Below are 6,000 nucleotides of genomic sequence, written 5' to 3' on the forward strand. Positions count from 1 at the left end.
TGTGTGTCAGTATGTCCAACACCAGAGTGGATCTCAATGGAGACAAGCGTACACCGGATCTGGTGTGTTTTGAGGGAAACTGTGAAATTCACTGTTTGGATGAGGGAACTGAAGCCAAGTTTATTTTAGGAAGATCAGTAGTCTGCAAGAATTGGATTGAATTTGATTCACAGATATTAAACAGGTTAGAAGATTGTGTTTTGTCTGTCACCCAGTCGGCTACAGAATGTGTTATCACTGGTGTGTGTGTGTGTGGGGGGGATATAGGACGTTCAGTTATTTATATACATTTGTCTCTTACTTTCGTTTTATTCTTAGGACATCATCTTTATCATCATATTGCTGCTCTATTCCACTGTGGCTGCTTGTTGATTGATTGAAATAATTGATGGCAGATCTTGTGAAGACTTTTACTACCAGCACCTCTAAAGCTCACTAATTATAACATTTATATCTCTATGTTTGCTCAATATAAACACCCAAGTGTAAAGATGACAGTTCTTCCATTTTACAGGGATTACGTGGCCATGGAGCCAACAAATAGTGTGTTTACATAGCTCCCGTAAAACTGTAAAATGTTGCTTTTACACTTCAGTGTTTGGATGAATTACACAAACAAGATTTAGCAGTTGAATTAATGAGTTTTTAGAGATGCTGGTATCTGGATTCTGTTCCCTTTGAACAGAGCTGGGCTGCTCCTTTTTCCCTCTTTCTGGTCTGCTGGATGTAGCTTTGTAATTAACGAACACGAGAGTGATATCAATCTTCTCATCTAACTTTCCACCAATAAGTGTATTTCCTAAAATGTCAAACTTCTGCTTTAAATCACACCGACCGACTATCAGTGGTGTTTTTCTGCTTGATCAGTGCCTGAGGCTTCTTCTGCTACATCACAAACCAGCCACCCTGCTGTTAATGATGCTGGTGAATAGGGGAGAGGAACTAATCAGAGAAGATGAAGCAATATAACACGCAGGGTGTCATCCAATTTTGAGCACCACCTGTTTCAGGAGTAAGAACCCCAACTAAAATTCTTGTCACCATCCAACTTTCAACCAGTTAGCTAAGGTTTTAAATTAAATTACACATAAAAAAAAGGTAATGTGTTTATTCATCATTTGGGCTGAAAAAGATGCCCAGCTGAATTTCCTGATTGAAATGAAATGCAATTGACTCCAGTCCAACAGTATGCCCCCCTTACCATCAAGCCAAGTTTCCAGTTGTAGAAGCAGCAGGACCTTTGTGTGCTCGCTGAGAGACTGATTGGACGGAGGGCATAGGGTCCACCCCCCACCCCCATCCCCACAGGCCTGGAAGATGAATTAGGCTTTGGAGCACTTTAGAAGAGGTGGTGGCAGGCGGGGGAACAATACAACCTGGGACCGGCTTGTGGGTCATCCATCTCATAATCTGTCACAGAACGCTGCTTGTCGAACCAGGGTGGACGCACAAAGGAAATATTTAGAAAAGGATATTGGTTCATTGAAGACAATTTGACAGCAGACTTTTGATTCACTGAAATCCTTGAACTACCACAACAACATCTCAGGACTTCAAACACACAGCGCCTCACCGTTATCACCAAGTGGTAAATGGAGCGCACTTTTCTAGTCTTATTGGCCACTCAGAGCACTTTACACTACAACCTAAATTCACCCTTTCACACACATTCATACAGTGCTTTTTTCTAAACATACAGCACTTTTTTTCTGTCACTCACACACATTGGGGGTAATTTGGGGCTCAATATCTTCCCCAAGGAATTGGACATGTGGACTGGAGCAACCAGGAATTGAACCACTGACCTTCTGATTAGTGGACAACCTGCTCTAATGGCCGACAGGAAGTAATCTCTGCACTCTCCTGTAACCTTGATGTAGGAGCAAGTATTATGGAATTTGGAAGTAGAGCAGGATTCCTTCCCTTCTTGCTTTTTGTACTGGCTCCAATGTGTGTCATTGTGTGTCGGCTTTGATTAGTCCAGAGGTCTAAGGTGGGCCCCATCTGGGTGGGGTGAGGGGGGTTCCCTTAAGGCAAGTGAGTAAAAGAGAGAGATCTAAGACGTGGATATCCGCATGTGTTGTGTGTTCACGAAGAGCAACGACCTGTTTGCCCTTGAGGTGTGGGCAACAGTAAATGTTAACTTTATAATACAGCCCACGATTTACAGTGTAATTTCATTGTATGAATCAAGCACCAATAAACTACTTCTTCTTCCAGCTGGTACTTAAATGGAGAACAAGGGAGTAACAAGTGGGCATTTTAGAGTAGGATAAAAGTATTGTTGCTATGTAGATGAAGAGTAAAATACTACTTTTTGTCTGCATATTCTTAAAATAAAACTAGCTTCCTTTTTAAACATTAAACTGTTACTACACATCTCCATCAGTCCAAAAATTATGTTCCCAACATAAAAAAGTTACTGTTCTTCAAGCCTTTTGATTACAGTCGTAACCCTGGTCTGTTTTGAAAGGAAACTCTTTTACAACCAAAAAGTCAGAGAAATGGTTCTTTGTTTTGTTTTTTTGCCTTGACTATTTTTTGGCATGAAAAAGGGAACATAAGGCCTGTAGTGATACATTTTCTCTGGAAAACACTTTGGAGCCATAACCACAAGTCTGAAACTATCTGTGTCAACAGCTGTTGTAGTGATATGACGGTCCAAAAATGATTTGAATAGGAGACATAGCTTTTGCACAATGTATGATTTGTCAAATCTGTGTGAAGACTGAGTCCAGTACAGACCAGCAAATACTCTGTACTCAATTCAAACAACGTTAGCTGGCAGGCTAAATTGCCAGTGGGTCCCCTATAGTTGCACCTCATAAATGATTGACAAGTCCCTCATTATTCTAAAACGTATACCCCTTTTCCTTCAAGTTTTCTTGGAGAACCCTACAATTAGGCTTGCATATCGTAACTGAAATTAAACCATAATAACTTTGTGGGCCAAAATATCAGTGTTGTTAACACCATTTAACCAAAATTCATTTTAGTTTCCTAGCAATGTTCCTCACTAGTAACATGATATTTACAAATAGTGAGTGTAATTTATTCCTCCTTTCTTCTAAGATACCCAATTGTTACTCCCTTGTTCCCACTGTGTCCTTTTCTTTACTGCACTTACATGTAAGTAGCAGTGGAACTAGTAAGTATTTTGTTGGACAACAAAATTACATTGTAAATTGCAGGCTGTATCATAAAGTGTAACCAAGTTATTTTCACAGATGACTGTGATCAAAGGAAATCTGTGTTGTGCAAATATCAGTAAATCTTCACAGTAGAAGACCAAACTGACTTCAACAGAAAATAATTCTGGCGTGTCAGGAAAATGATTGTGAGCCCTCAAAAGGAGAGCAGATGCATAAATTCAATTAAAAATGGATTTTCCATCACAAATGGCTTTCACTCATTGCCATTTCTAAAGATCTGCTGATAAGTGATCAATTTAGTCCATGACCTTCTGACCTTGCTGAATGACATGGTACCTGTAACAACACAAATGTAGCAGCGGATATTTAAAATTATGGCCACATCAATTTCCTAAAGTGGAAACAGAAACGGCAAATGGAAGCGATGCCTGTGTGTTCTTGTTTATTATGGTATAATTCCTCTCCACAGAAAGCCCCCCCACCAGGACGTCTTCACAGTTTCTCAGAGCTTGTTAGCCCACATGATGCCACACGGAATACAGTTCAGATGATAGCTGTCTTCAAGGCCTCTTCTGTCAGGAGGGATAAATCTCTGAACATAGTGATTTTCAAGCTTTAGTCTCTTAAATATGTAAAATAGTCCCTTCCAGGCTTCTGTTTTCTTAGGAGCAGGCACTGTAACTGATACATAACATGATTACTCTGGATTAACTATTAGCATATTGCTATATGATAGACAATAAATGCAAGCTCCTTTTTTTCGCCACAGGCTCACAGAATGTGTTCTTATTCTTGTGACTGTTGAAATGTAATGATGTGACAAATGGGTAGATATTTGACAAAGCGGTTTAAATTTGGAGAAGCAGCAATAAGGGAAAATGTCAGGAAAAAAACGCCTTACAACCACTATACTCACAATAAATCTTTCTTTCTAGATCTGTTACATTCAGACATATCTATTGCACTACTGCATTACTGTTGTATGATTTCTGTTTGACTAATTGGGTCAAAATCTAAGTTTGTCCCAAATGAGATATTTCATATAAAATTAGAACATGGAGTAAAAAAATGTCATTACTTTCTTAGTTGATCTCATTTTTGCAAGAGGAGGGACACGGAACGTGTTAGAGAGACACATGAATACATCTTTACCAATCTGTAAACCCCTCATTATTTCTGCTTTTGATTTTTGCTTTTTCGTGCAATAGTCAAGTCACACGTTTGGTCCGAGTGTATTCTAGGAACCAGATCTGTCTTACAACATGGCTTTAAAATAATCTCCTCAGCAAAATGTCTCCAATATTACTATATTGACGTCACTGGTCATTGTTGATTAATTCTTGGCTCACGGCTGATCTCACGTTCAAGAAAACGGATTTCTCTTGCCTTAATGTATGTTGTTGTCTCCCGACTCCTGTCCATTAAGCACTAATAGTAAATGACCTTCGCTGATGTGAGGCAATCAGACCACAGGGTCTTCTCCCTGTTCATCTGAATCTCACTCATTCACTCTATTTCAGACACTTTCAGATATTTTGCAATATCATTGACAGCTGTAGAGTTGCAAATGGTAAATATGGTGCACTGTAATGTGAGTCTACGGCCATGTTAGCAGCTCTGTTACTGTGCTTTGAGCCAAATGCTAACGTCAGCATGCTAACATACTTACAAATCGCAATGCTAAGATGCTAATGTTAATCAGGTATAATGTTTACCATGTTATACCCTCTTGATTTAGCGCTTTAACATGCTAACATTCACTAATTAGCACTAAACACAAAGTACAACTGAGGCTGAATGGAGTGTCATTAGTTGGCGCTAAAGGAAAAGTCAGTGGATCACCAGAGTCATTAAGGTTCATCCACTGGGGAGCATAAATGTCTGTATAATATTTCATGGCAATACATCCAATAATTATTCAGATATTACACTCAAAACCAAAACTGTCAACCTTGTGGTGGCGCTAGAGGCATGGTCAGTGGTGAAGTCAGCAGATCACCAAAATCACTAGGGTTCATCCTCTCAGGACTATGACCGTCTATTTAAAATGAAATAGAAATCCATCCAATAGTGAGACAATTCAGTTTGCACCAAAGTGGTGAACCAATCAACAGACTGAAACTGCCATCCCTAAAAACATGCTGCTAACATGCCTGAAAATGGTAAAACACAAGTAAACAACTGTTACAAGTAGATGTAATGCGGTAGAAAAACTGCTGCCTCTACAATCATTCACGTCGTGAATGGAAATGAATTTGGTCATGGTATAAACAATTTGTTGTATTCTTCTGTGTTGTTTGTCCTTGTTTTAGTAATGATGTAATTTTGTATCACTTTATTCTACTGTATCTATGTTACCGCCTTTGATGAATGTGCAACAGCGCTGTCTGCTGTTGACAAGAATCTTTAATTTAAACATACGAAAGAACAAGTCTCTTTTAGATAGGTTTCAAGGCTTTATAGTTTCTTTTATAGAGTAATGGAAAGATGATCACACGAATCAAGCCAGCCCCTCTGTGATTCCACATGGCTGGCTGATTAGCCCTTTTTCACTGATGGAAAACACATGGCGTCCACACAGCTTGTTCATTTCAGGTTTTAGTTGGTGTGACGCTCAGCAGCGAGAGCACTTGGTTTGGAGCCTCAGCCTTGAAGGGCAGTCATCATCAGAAATCTGTCCCCTCCAGTCCCCACTAGCTTTCCAATGGAGGTTGGCTGTTCCCTTGGGGAGGCATGAGTGTGCCTGCCAGCAGGAATGCATCGAAGGCAATAGAGAAAGATGGAGGATGGTGAGTAGCTGCTGCTGCTTTTCCCTCTGTGTGAAAATGAGTCCATTAATTCAGCCCCC

This window comes from Seriola lalandi, unplaced genomic scaffold, assembly GCF_002814215.2.
Source record: "Seriola lalandi dorsalis isolate HSWRI2012SDOR001 ecotype SW California unplaced genomic scaffold, Sedor1 jcf7180002054835, whole genome shotgun sequence".
Classification (NCBI taxonomy): Eukaryota; Metazoa; Chordata; class Actinopteri; order Carangiformes; family Carangidae; genus Seriola; species Seriola lalandi.